This window comes from Impatiens glandulifera, chromosome 5, assembly GCF_907164915.1.
Source record: "Impatiens glandulifera chromosome 5, dImpGla2.1, whole genome shotgun sequence".
Classification (NCBI taxonomy): Eukaryota; Viridiplantae; Streptophyta; class Magnoliopsida; order Ericales; family Balsaminaceae; genus Impatiens; species Impatiens glandulifera.
Genome location: NC_061866.1, coordinates 2,302,966 through 2,318,145, shown reverse-complemented (window position 1 = coordinate 2,318,145; position 15,180 = coordinate 2,302,966).

Sequence of the window (15,180 nt, the reverse complement as noted above, 5' to 3'; positions counted from 1 at the left end):
TTGGTGTAAGATTTCTCAATGCAATCATAAAATAACTTATGAAGTGGGCTGTTTCTTATGGAAATTGGGATTGAATTTATACTAGAGAGGAGTCTTCGGGCTTTAAGGGATTAGTAGAGCTAGTTTATGAATAAAATTGATAGCATATTAGTATTAAAGGCCCAAATAAAAATAATTGTATTTATCATTTAAAATACAGAAAATATGTATATGATTATCTAAGGAAAATCAAATGTCTTTACAAATTTACATATTCAATATTTAATATCCAGTGTCATAATTAGCCAAAGTAATAAAATCCAAAATTATTTTTTTTACAACTTACAACTAGTTTTTTCAATATTTCTTTAACTTGAAATGGAAAGCAAATCACACATTCTCACCAACACAACAAAAACTAAAAAAAAAGTTAAACTATAATTCAAATACAACTTAAAACAAATACTAAATAAGTGTATAAGAAATTTTTGTTCTCACTTCTCACGTAATTAATATTCTTTATGACTTACTGATAGAGCTTTCCATACACTCAAAGCTGTTTCCATATGGTTATCTAGAGATTTTATTCAAAAACTCAGCTATCACAACTCTTTCCTTTTAATCAATTAAATCATTATATTCATTAAACTAATATAAAATTATTTTTTATTTAAATATATTTATAATTTTATTATTAAAAAAACAAAATAAGAGTTTTTAGGTAATATATACTTAAAAAACAATTATTTTTACAAATCATATCAAACTATTTTTTTAAACATCGGACGAGCTCATAATCAAGAAGGAAAAAACCCAATGAGGGAATAACTCTAGAGATTTTTTGCGAGATTTTTCTAGCGACAGAATCTTAAATTTCTTCCTCAAATAAGTTTACATTCTCATATTCAATAAAGAATCGCATCGGAATCAAGATCGTCAGCACGTTTGGCACAATCAGCACAATCGGCACGATCGACACGTTCGGCACGGTCGACACAGTTGCTTTGTCACGCGATTTAGTTGATTTGGTAATCGGTAACGGGAAACGTGGTTGAAGTAAAGATCGTCGGCACGTCTGGCACGATCGGCACGACAGGTACATCTGACACGTTCGGCACATTGATGAAATATCGTCTAGGGTTTGAATAAGGCCGTTTCAAGAAAAGGAAAAGGAAAATGGGTAAAAGGAAAAACAACAAGGCAAAAGAAGTGAAGGATTTTGAATATCGTCTGTCCTTGACTTTAATCCCCTGTTCTGAAGTCTTATTGGAATATGGGTAAAAGGAAAAACAACAAGGCAAAAGAAGTGGGGAATTTTGTTATTAAAGGAGTCAAGGCCAATGAAATACAGGACTTTGTTCTTTAAAGGAGTCAAAGAAACTGTAAAGAAAGAAATGAACAAAATAGTTGGAGAAGTTATTAACGAAAAAGTACATGAAATCAGCAAAGACCCAATTGCTGCCCAAAAGCCTTTGGAAAATGATGCATGGATCAAGGAGAAGAAAGAAGGAGTTTGGATGATAGGGTATAATCAAAGGGAAATTTTATTTAGACTAAAAACCAAATTACCAAACTCCTGATGCATGCTAAGAAAGGAGAGATTGTACTCAGCAAGGAGAAAATATAAAGCACAACCGTCCAACTTAACATTCACTATCTCCAAGACTGGAATTACTCAAGAATGATGAATATGAAGTGATCGTAAAATGATTTTTTGCAACATTGAGGGAGTTAATGAATGGTCCTAAATCAAAGACATATACTATCAGAAGTAATTCTACATGGAAAATCAATGAAGTCTGGAAAAACAAAATTGGGAAAAAAGCTGAAGATCATGCATACAAATGAAAAATCTACTTGAGCAATGTATAGACAAAAGTGGAGGTACTGAATTCTCCTTTTGAATTTAAATTGTCTGCTATAGTAGAAGAAAATTGTGTTAGGGAATGAGAAATGCAGTGCTGGGAAACTACATAAGAAAGAATAGAGTTTCATTCGTAGTCACCAAAGAGGCACTTATGAAACAATGGGAGGAAAAGGGATTGGAGAAAATTTCAGCAAATGTACATGATCTCTACTTTTTAAAATTTAAGAAGGGATCAAATCTAGATGAAATTCTGAAAAATTGGCATACATATATTGGATCCAACTGCATGAAGTTGGAAAGATGGTTTGAAAATTTGAACCTATTAAGAAAACCTAAAGAAACAGCTCAGATATGGTTTAAACTTTGGAATATCCCTGCACACATGTATAATGTAGAAGCTCTTACTCATTTTTCAGGTTTATTGGGTACACCATTATACATGGACCCAATTACTGAAGGAGGAGAGCATCTATCATTTGCTAGAATTAACATTAAGGTGCATTCTAGAAACACACAATCAAATAGTATTACAGTAGTAGACATAAAAGAAAAACCTACTGTCATGGAAATCACTTATGATTGGAGGCCATACAGATGCACTTTCTGCAATACCTTCTAACATGCAAACCCAAAATGTGATTTAGCTAAGGAAGAAGATCAGAAAATTGATAAAAGCCCAAAATGTGATTTAGCTAAGGAAGAAGATCAGAAAATTGATAAAGGCTAGAAAGTAAAGATGCATGAAAATGAAACAGAGGTGTCTATTATCAAAGAGCAAAATGTGGTTAAAGATCAGGAAACGGAAGATAAAGAAAATTATGTACAAGACAAAACAATAGGATGAAGGAGGTGGCACATTAACCTAATCATATTGAAGAGATAGTTGATGATTCTCAATCCAACCAAGTTGAAGTGGTTGCTGATGAAAATAGAGAGGAAGATACTCAGGCTAATCAAGAGGAAGAAGATAATTCTAAGATTGATATAGAGGAATTCAAAGTTGTTGAGGATTCTAAAGATGAAACTAGAGAAAATAAAGACAATGATCTCGAAATTTAAATTGAGAACAACAAGGTGAAGAACTCAGAAATCCTAAAGAATAATTTTTTTATCAAATCAGAACGGGTTCATATAAAGGAAAAAATCAAAATGAGAATATACAGTACTCATCATTATCTTCGGTTCACCTCTCTTTCATTACAAGAGGAAGGGGAAGGGAAAGAGGAAGGACAAAGGGAAGAGGAAGACAACTTGTTGAAATATCAGGTTGGTATGAAAATAAAAATCCTGATTGGAATAATTAGGATTTCATATAATTTGTAATCTTTGTTTATAATCTCTGTTTTCGTGTGTTTGATGGCTAAAATTAGTTTCTTTAGGACCGTTTGATTGTCATCTTTTAATCATAGTTAGGATTTGTCAAGTTCTGATTCTTGACCCTCACACTTTTGAGATTTTAATTAAATGGTTTTAACCGTTTTTTCAAAAAAATAATATTAGACGAGCTCTTACTAAAGATAAGTGTACTAAGACTTCTTAATTTTTTCTAGCTTTTTAAGATCTATCAAATTTTATAGATAGTGTTTTTAAAATATTGATAGTTTTTAAGAGATTTATTGAAATATTATGAATCATTATAGACTTACACGTGTAGACCACCTTTTATTGATCACAAAACTTTCCATCAAATAACTTTACTCCATTGATAATTCTCTCAATAAAGCTCACTCATGGAATGCATAAATGAGTCTACTTTCCAAATGCATGGATCATTTTCATTTCTTGGAAGATCTAAACCATCAATCTTTTTCTTAAGTCTTCATCTTCTTGTGCTCCAAAGAACATCATCCCACTTTCCTCTAAAACATTTACACTTTGAAATCACAATATTGATCTATAAAACTATGTCTTCATAATGATAGGATCATTTTCATATCACTAATCAATTTCCTTCCCCATTGGCATCCAATTTTGAACTCAAGCAATTTCCAAGACAATTTCTTCATCTTAAGAATTACTGTTAAGTGACCGTATAATATTCTCACAAACAAAGTGTGTCCAGAAGCATCATTTCATTAAAAAAAAATGAATGCACTCATATACTTAAAGTGAATCATGCTTATTGGTACTATGCCTGCAAGTGTTTCAAGATAAGCTCATATTCAAAATGAACATGAAAGATTAAGTTATCATCCATTTCCACAACATAACACGATATCTCAAGTCTTCCTTACTATGCATGAGGTTTGACAGGTTTTAAAGAGTGGTGGGGATCCATGGGTCCTCATGTGGTTTCTTATGGAATTAAAAGAAAAAAGACTTTCAATTCCTGCTTAGGATAATTTTTATATTGATAAAGAGGCTGAACTCTACCATCATTTTTTATATATTAATTCATTGATTGAATCAAAGTCAAGTAAACTTTGTTGTAGAACATTAACAGATTATATAATTAGAAGAAAAAAGTACCATCCTTTAAGTAAAATGACTTGTGCCATGTGGATGAGACGACGTCACACTGCCTTATTCATTGTTCATTTGTATCAAATATACAAGCCTTTGTATAGTTAGATTGAATTATTTGTTTTATGTTCAAGAATTTTGATCTAGGAGATATGACTTATAATCTTTTACAAGTAGATTTCATTGTTACACTAAATTGTTTACAATGTGGACTATATGACTTGAGAATCTTGAGTATAATTTATGTCCTATTAAATTGATCACTCATCCCGGTTCTCTATAATTTTAAAAAATAAAAAGCATAGCATATATTGATATATATATATGGTCTTAAACATTAGTCTAATTAGAGTAGTAGCTTTATATATAGATCTTGACCCAATAGTACAATGTTCAGGAGTACTATAAATACAAAAAAGGAAAGAGAGGTTAATTAATTAATTGAAAATAAAGTGGCACTCAACTGGTAGTGTGGCCTGCCCCCTACTCAGAGGACTAGAGACAGGAACAGTGTTTTGGACTAGGAGACAATTCTTTTAATTCTTAACATTTTTTTTCAGGACCACTTTATTAAATAACACCTAATTCTAAGTGAGGATAACATAAATTTATTCAGGATTATTATCCTTAAATAAATAAAGTTATGTCTCTGATTTGTGCTGGTTTCCATTTTTAAGTGGGCAATTGGAGGATAAAATCCTTCAAACAACATTTGATTAATTTTGTTTAAATTAAATTGAACATATATAGCCTTTCCTAAGGGAATGGGACCTACCAATGACCAAATGGGCCTTTCTAGCCAGACTGAGATCTTGACCGAGGCCTCTTACACATGGTCTGGTCTGACCCATGTATTCTCTTCTTTATGGTCCAATTATTCACTCCCTTGTCTCTAATGGTAGGTTGTTCACATTTATTATTTGTATTACAAATTCTTTATAAAAAATTAGGTCACCAGGGTCTAACACCCTAAAGATGTATTATTAGATTTTGTTTTCGTGAGATTTAAGAAGTGATATATTCGAATGAGTTAGTTACGATGGGTGTGACAATACCTCCTCTTGGCCTTTGATCTCAATCTATTCATGTGAAAGTTGGGAACAATTTATACTATATAAACCAAACACGACTTCTCTCAACGTCCAATCATTCAATCTTCGGAAAGAAATAAGGGAAAACCTTAGGATGTATTTTATTTTAGATCAATTATGATGCAATATGAAGTAACCAAGGCCTTGTTCGATTAGAGTTATTGAAATAATCTAGAGACGGGTCTTGCTCCGGGCTGGTTTGTCGACGGGTAATCTAGAGAGGAAAATAAATGATGATTTGTGATGATTTTAAGGAGGTGGAGATGTTTTTTAGTTAAAATACTTAAAAGGTATTAATATATATAAATAAATAAATAAAATAAAATAAAAAATAATAATAATTTAAAATAAATGATATTTTAGTATTTTAATTAATGAATTGATTGATTTGATTGAGAAGAGATGTGGTTTAATTTTTGAGTAATGATAGAGAGCGGTAAAAATCTTGACAAAATGTGTAGAGAATGATGTGTCACATTTTAAGTGGATTGAAAATTTAATAGGAGAGAAAATTTTCATATTTTCAAACCAAATAAAATGTGACACATCATTCCCTACATATTCTTGTCAAGATTCTTTCCGCTACTCATCATTTCAATAACCCAAAACCGAACCATGCATGTCCAAGAGAAGAGTTGGGGTCCAAAGTGTCCAATACATTCATTGGTTGTTGGATAGGTTTATAAAATGTTTTGTGATTATACATGTCATAACTTATACTTATTTTGTTTACCATGATTAATGTGACATTCATGTTCATTAACTTTTATTATAATAGGGTTATAAGTATTGAATGCTTCTTAATAATTGCCATTACAGGTTACTTTCATCTTTTTCAATATAATTATTTTTTTTACTTCTTTTTAGAAAACATTAGACTAAAAATATATTTTTTAATCATACATTCATTAAATCAATTAATCAAAATATTTAAATTTAAATTTTAAATATAAAAAAATATTATAATGATTATAACTCTTTAAAAACTTAAATAACCTGTTTTTAATTAAATAATGTTTTTTCTAAAAAAAAATAAATAACCCATCATCAAACGAGTTATTCGATATCTTTATCTTTATCTTGTATTTTTTTCTTTTCAATTCTCTCTATCACATAACTATCATTTTCAATATAAAATCACTTTATTTATTAACTAAACATTTAAATATTCTTATTTTAGTTTTATAAAATTTAAACTTTATATACAAAAAAAAAAATACTAATAATTTATCTTTAACAAACAAAAAAAAATAAAAATAAAATCCTATGAATTAAAAAATAAAACAAAATCAAACCAACCCTAGATTAAAAAAATAGTGGAGAGGAGACACAAGGGACAGAGTTGCACGTGAGGGGTGGTTCAGAGAGAGGGGCCAACGGCAGTAATTAGTAGTCCAATCTAACGTCCCATCCGATTGACCTCAGTATGCCGGATTCTCGTACGTCAACAACCCATCATCTTTTTCTTCCTTTCAAAACAAATTCATTTAATACTCCACATTAATTCAATTATTGTTCTTTCACTCAATAAGAGCTCAAAACATATATAGATAAGCTCTACAAATTATCTAACAAAATTATGAGTAAGGTTTTATCCACACATGGTATACACTTGAAAGTTGCTTAAATATGTCAACAATAATAGTACCAAGTTATGAGGCGTAGATAAAACTAGAAAAAACAATTTTGTTAATTGATGTCACCAAAGAAAGAAGATTAGTTGAATTTATGTTAGATTGAACTATTTTGGGGATAGCTAGAGATCTCCAAAATGTTGTTTTTTATAATTTGATGACATGTTAATGTTATGCTGTTAATAATTCCAGAGGTTCCTAAAGTTAGCTTTCCTTAACAATGATCTCCAAAAGGTTTTCATAGAACTCTAGATGGTCGTCCTAAATGCCCATGACCATGAAGGGTATATTTTTCTTTAACATTTTTTTATCCAAGAATGAGACTTTTGATGTAGTTGTTTTTGAAGTATTGTTTAATTTTTATGTTTTATTGGAGTGTTGGTATGACTTTAGATGTTAAACACTTGTATTGATTTTATTTTCTCTCTTGATTGTGCCATTTTTTCCTTGTTCCAAAATTTTCAAATAATATCTGAAGTGCACAATCTTTTTGTTTGGAGACATTTCGTTCATGTATTGACCTCACGAATCAGTATGTACTTCGTTCATGTTCTGCTCCACTTCTTCTGATTGATTGACGCAAAATTTATTATAGCCATCAAATGAGAACCTATACCGTTTCCCTACTCTCATCACATAAATAGTGGTGTATTGGCGTAGTATCCTCCTTTCTTTCTTTAGAATTGAGACAAGTATTATTTACATTCTATGTATTTTTGAAGTGGCTTAAACATGCCTTGTCGATTGCTTCGTTGTTGGCTACCATCGATTCTAGAAGTTCCAGTTTTGTTTCTACCGAATCTTGAGAGGTTTGATCTTGATGCCCTCGGGGATTTGGATCATGACAGTTAGAATTGCAAGTGCATCAACAAATCAATTCTAGCTTCTCGGAGCATACGTGAAAGTCACAAGTACGAACATAGCAATTAGAGTTATGTGGTGTCAATAATACAACTTTAAGTTTTCTCCCTTTACTTGTTAGTCTCCTTAGGCTTGAGATATTACCATATTTGAATCAACCATGACTTATATTTATTTAACTCCTTTTTTTTTGTAAGATAGTTTTATCCTGATCATACATGCTTCATACTCATCTTCATTATTCATAACTGAATATTCGAGCCTGACGAAGATTATGTTATATGTACCCTTAGGATTGATGGGTAGGACACCGATGTCGTATTATGGTTTCCCAATGCTCCTTCAAACATGAGTTTCAATTTTGTCGTTTATGTGGCCATGATTTCCTCGTCTAGGAAGATCATCTCTTCTTCGTCTTTTACCTCGATGGGTTGATGACCTAAGAAGTTGGCTACCACGCTTCCCTTGACTTTTTTTGAAGGTGTATTTGATATCATATCCGGAGATCATCATCTACATAGTTAGTCATAGTGAAAATAATTTCCTTTGAAATAGAAAACGGATTGAATCCAATTGTAACATCAATTTTGTTGTTTTTGGCACAATTAGAATCCCTAATCGGAAGATGATGAAAGTGAAAGAAGTTTCTTAGTATATAAAAGAAACTATATTCACAATTAGAATAAATCCCACATCGGAAGATGATGGGAGTTGGGGAAGTTTCTTAGTGTATAAAAGAAACTCTCCCCTCTTTGGTTTATTGCACCCAATATGTGTATCTCTTCTTCCTTATTAATTGATAGTCTTAGTGCTCGGAGACGTAGGCAACATTTTGGCCGAACTCCGTTATCAAATTCTGTTAGTGTGTTCTTTTAGTTTGTTTTCTTCCTTTGTGTTTCTGTCAGGGTTTTTCCCAACAAGTGGTATCAAAGCGGAATGTTCGTCCTTGTAATGGTGGAGTCTTCAAAAGAGGCGTCAACTCCTTCGTCATTCTGGACGAGGACACCGATGTAGAATTTGAAGTTTGCGGTGGAAATCATTGATGGAATTGGGCATTTCGGCATGTGGCAAGATGAAGTTCTAGATTGTCTTTTTCAGCAGGGTCTAGATGTTTCTGTTGAGGTCGAAAAGTCAGATGGTATAGAAGAAAAAGAATGGAGTATCATGAATTGGTTGGCGTGCGGAAAAATTCGATTGTGTCTGTCTAGAGAGCAGAAGTATGCCGTGAAGATTGAAACTTCTGCACAGAAACTGTGGCAAACATTGGAGGACAAATTTCTGAAGAAGAGTGGTCAGAATAAGCTCCTTATGAAGAAGCGGTTGTTCCGGTTTGATTACCAATCAGATACTTCTATGAATGTACATATTACTAAGTTTAATAAATTAGTAGCAGATCTGTTAAACCTTGATGTTAAGTTTGAGGATGAAGATCTTGCTTTGATGTTGCTATCGTCCCTTCCTGATGAATTTGAACACTTAGAAACAACGTTACTTCATGGGAAGAGAAATGTTTCTCTTGATGATGTAAGTTCTACTTTATATAGTCATGAATTGAGAAAGCAGGACAAAATGCAAAACAAATTAGGTACATCAGATGAAGCATTGATGGTCATGGGCCATCAACAAAGTAAATCAAAAGGGAAAGGAAGAAGATCCGAATGTAAAGTTGCTAAAGATGAATGTGCTTTCTGTCGTGAGAAATGACATTGGAAGATTAACTGTCCAAAGTTGAAGAAGAAAGAGAAATATACTGAAGATGCAAATGTTGTAAAAAACAAAGGTGATGCAGATTCAGAATACTCTTTATTAATGTCACACACAACATCACATCCTGATGCATGGATATTGGACTCAACCTGCACTTATCATATGACACCAATTCGAAAGTGGTTCTTTGATTTAAGGAGCTAGATGGTGGAGTTGTTTACATGGGAGATGCTAGTATATGTAAAATAAAAGGGATAGGTTCAATCAAGTTGAGAAATGTTGACGGATCCACCAGAATTATCAGAGATGTTCGGTACATACCGAATATAAAAAATAATATCATTTCTTTGGGGCCTTAGAGTAAGGCCTACATGTGAAATTAGAAAATGGAATTCTTAAGGTAATATCTGGAGTGCTAGTGATGTTCAAAGCTATTAGGAAAAGTAATAATTTGTATTACTATCAAGGTAGTACAATTAATGGGACAACATTTGTATCAACTTCCAGGAGCAGTAACGAATTAGAGGCAACAAAGTTATGTCAATGCGATTTGGACATGCTGGTGAGAAATGTATGCAAACTCTTGTCAAGCAAGGATTATTGAAAGGTAAAAAAGTTTGTAAGTTAGATTTTTGTGAATATTGTATTCTGGGAAAACAAAGGCAAGTAAAATTTGGCACTGCTATCCATAACACCAAGGGTATTTTGGATTATGTGCACTCAGATGTCTAGGGACCTGCCAAGACTCCTTCTCTTGGAGGTAGACATTATTTTGTTACTTTTATTGATGATTTTTCCAAAATAGTATGGGTGTTTACTATGAAGAATAAATGTGAAGTGTTTGAGATTTTTCTTAAATGGAAAACTCAAGTTGAAGATGAGACAGGAAGAAATATCAAAATTCTCTAGACTGATAACGGGGGAGAATACAAGAATGATCTATTCTAGAAGTTATGCCAAGAGTGTGGCATAGTTCGACACTTCATAGTTAGAAAAACACCACACTAGAATAGAGTATCGGAACATATGAACATGACATTGTTGGAGAAAGTTCGATGTATGTTGTCTAATGCTGGGTTAAAGAGGAAATTTTGGACAAAAGTTGTGTCATACGCTCAACATTTGGTAAATCGCCTACCATCATCTACACTTGGTGGCAAGACTCTATTAGAGGTATGGTCTGGAAAACCTACAACTGATTATGATTCTTTGCATATTTTTGGTTCTACAATATATTATCATGGAGTTGAATCAAATTTGGATCCACGAGGAAAGAAGGCTCTTTTATGGGATTTACTACAGGAGTTAAAGAATATCGCCTTTGGTGTTTGGATGCAAAGAAAATCATTATCGATAGAGATGTTACTTTTGATGATTATTCAATGTTGAATAAGATAACACCAGACAAGATTGATTGTACTCTGCAACAGGTGGAGTTTGAGCAGATAAAGATAAGCCCAAATATAAGTGCCTCTCCGACGACAGACAAAGAGTTAAATGAGGAAGAGGTTCTGACCCAAGAACCTTTAGAACAACATGAATCAATTGTTGTAAACAGGCCAAGACGAGTTACTCAAAAACCAGGTCGGTTTGTTGACATGACGGCCTTTGCACTTCTAGTCGTAGATGATGTTCCATCCACTTTTTCAGATGTCAGTCGAATTACTGAAAATGGAAAAAGGAGAGGTACTATGAAAGATGAGATGCAATCTATTTAGAAGAATGAGACATGCAAGTTGACGCATCTACGAAAAGGGAAGAAGGCTATTGGTGGTAATTGGATCTTTGCTAAGAAAAAAGGATTTTCCGAAAAATTTGATGTTTGCTACAAGGAAAAATTGGTAGCTAAAAACTATGCTCAGAAGGAAGGAGGTGATTATAATGAGGTACTTTCTCCTATTGTTAAACACTCTTCCATTGGAATTTTGTTGGCCTTGGTAGCGCAGATGAATTTGAAACTAGCTCAACTAGATGTGAAGACCGCATGCATACACGGTCATTTGAACAAGGAAATCTACATTTATCAACCAGATGAATTCAAAGTTTCTGATAAAGAAAATCGGGTTTGCAAGTTGAACAGATCATTGTACAGGTTGAAGCAATCGTGGAGACAATGGTACAAGCGACTTGACAAGTTTATGATGGAGCACAAGTACACAAGAAGCATATTCAGTTCATGTGTGTATTTGTGCAAATTGCAAGATGAGTCTTACATCTATCTACTCTTGTACGTTGATTATATGTTGATAGCATCAAATACCCAATATAAAGTTGATAAATTGAAGGCTCAATTGGGTAGAGAGTTCGAGATGAAAGACATGGGGAAAATCAAATCTAATTGTTTAGATTTTGTAAACATCTTCCGCATTTGAGTCGACGCTGAAGAGCGCCAATTGGAAGCACTGAAGGTTTATTTTTTAATATTGAAGATTGGTAATTGGAAATTGTGCCAAAGTGGAGATTTGTTGTTTTTGACACAATTAGAATCCCACATCAGAAGATGATGAGAGTGAAAAAAGTTTCTTAGTATATAAAAGAAACTATATTCACAATTAGAATAAATCCAACATTGGAAGATGATGGGAGTTGGGGAATTTTCTTAGTGTATAAAAGAAACTCTCCCCTCTATGGTTTATTGCACTCAATATTTGTATCTCTTATTCCTTATTAATTGATAGCCTTAGTGCTCGGAGACGTAAGAAACATTTTGGCCGAACTCCTAGTGTGTTCTTTCAGTTTGTTTTCTTCCTTTGTGTTTCTATTAGGGTTTTTCCCAACAAATTTGATAATATGCACATGCATATAGTGTCTAAGTTTCTTTGTGACCCACGTCAGCACCCATCATACCTTCTCGATGGATGAATAACTAAGCTTGTAACCTGTCATTCTTTTACTAACGTAATAAATGGAAACTTTCACATTCTCTTCATTTTCTTGTGCTAGTAAGCTTCCCATAGTGGATTCGGTCACCGTTAGATATATGATGAACGTAAACTCGACCTTTGAGGCATCAAGATTGGAGGTGATTGGAGATATTATTTAACTTTTCGAATGCATGTTGATAAGCGTCATCCCACACGAATCTGTAATTCTTACGTAGCAGCTTGAACTAGGGATTGCTCGTCATGGTCAGCTTGTTGATGAATGAATTAATGTATTATATTTTTCCTAAGAAGCCTCTCACTTCCTTTTTACTCTATGGAGCGGGCATGGTCATGATCGCTTCGATCTTCCCTGGACCATATCGATTCCCCGTTGCATGATAATGAATCCTAACTTTCTACTAGTCGTCATTCCAAAACTGCATTTCTTTGGGGTTCAGAAGTATATGAATCTCATGTCAGAATTTCTCGAGATTGCAAATGTGTCCCTCTCATTGTTTTGACTTCATAATCATGTCAATTACATATACCTCGAATTCTTTGTGGATCATATCATGTAGGTTTATAGTCGCGGCTCGTTGATATGTACCTCCGACATTTTTAAGGCCGTAGGGCATGGCTTTATAGCAGCAAGTTTCTATCTTGGTAATGAACGTTGTGTTTTCCTTGTCTTTAGAAACCATGAGGACCTGATTGTACCCATAAATTTCGTCCATATGGTGACATGTTTAGAGAGACGCTCGCCTTGTTGAACTCATCCAACATTGTTTGTCTATGATAGATATAATACATCATGAACTCATAGTAAAGTGAGGAGATTATCGCCAATGTTTAACGCTCATTCACCTTCAACCCTTTTTCATGGAATCATTTCAACATCCGTTTGTCATTCTGGGATGTGGGCCCTCATGAATATCGATTGATACTCAATTCTCTTTCTAGTTATGTTGACTTCACCTTGTCAAATTCTCCATCATTAATTACGAAATTTCATCTCTATAGAATGTTTCGTCTTGTACATGTTTATCCTCATCATCATCCTTGAAACTGACATTTGCATGTGTCTTCATCTACCTTATTAGTTGAGAAGTTAGTTATGGCAACCATTGGTTCTTCGTCACATATCAAACCTAGTAGATATTCGACATTCATTAACCATTCTTCAAACTCGATCAAATTCACCTTGTGTTGCGACAGAGAATTAGTGTTGACCTTCGGAACTAGAATCACTTTATTTTCGATCAAGTTTTGTATTAGCCCTTTTAAGGTCATGTAAACATCTATGGAGTGACCCCTCACTTGGTGATGTTCACACCAAGACCCTTCATTTCTTCCTAAAACTATATATCACGACTTTAGTGGTAGCGGTATAAACAAGATTCTTTTCTTTAGAATTTCAAATATTTTGGCCTTGGTCATGTTTAATTCGTCGAATTTATGTTGCATTCTTGAATTGGAAGGATTAGTTTGTTGGAGATGTTAAAGGGAAATCAATGTATTTTTTCACAAACTCAGAATAATAAGATTAAAAAAAAGGAGAAGAGATTTTATTTCATTTAATCTTTTTTTCTACAAATACAACTATTATATTTATACTAGGACACTAAGATCTCTATGAGTCTTAAATAGGTGGAATTAATTCTTATTAAAAACTATTAAACAAAAGATATTAACTTTTAATATTAACTAGACCTCTAAACTTTAAGGTGACTATATAATTTCTTAATTAATTTTATTTTCAACACTCTCATATAAAATTATTTCTTCTTCGTGATTCCATGCATACTCCTCATTCTGCTGAAAACTTTCACTTCAAGAACCTTCGTAAAAATATCTATAATTTGATCAACAATTTCACATATTCAAGTCTGATCTTTTTTTCCGTAATACTCTCTTGGATGAAGTGATATCGCGTATCGATATGTTTACTTCGATCATGAAAAATATGATGCATTGCTAGAGCTTGAGCAGACTTGTTGTCGACAAAAATTGTGGCCGCTTCAGTCTCTAACAAATCTATGTCCTTCAACATTTTCTTAGTCAGATTGCGTGACAAGCGCATATTGTTATCGCGACATATTCAGCTTCACAAGATGATAGTGAGACTAACGCTTGTTTCTTCGAACTCCATGTGATTGTATTAGACCCCCTAAAAAACATAAATCTAGTTGTGCTCTTCCGATCATCTATATCTTTGAAAAAATCATATCAGAATATCCAAAAAGTTGAAATTCCTTGGACGGTGAATAAAATAGTCCATAATCAATAGTATCTTTCAAATATCTCAAAATCCTCTTTGGCGCCGTCATGAGCTCCGTCGTGGGCACCTCAATGAATCGACTAATAATTCCCACACTAAAAAAATATTCGGTCGAGTACATGTTAAATATCTTAGACATCCAACGAGAGTTTTGAATAGTGTTAGATCCACTTTTCTCCCTTTTTGTTCTAGCTCAATTTAGCTCCAACCTCCATTGAAGTAGCCACTGGTTTGCTATTCGACATATTGAATCTATCCAGAACTTCATTCACATATGCTTGTTGCCCAACAAAAATTCTATCATTTGATTGACGCACTTCTAATCCGAGATAAAATGACATTAAGCGAATATATGTCATCTCAAATTCTCAGGCCATATCATTCTTGAAATCTTCAAAGAGTCTCAGATTATTTCCTATGAAAATAAGATAATCCA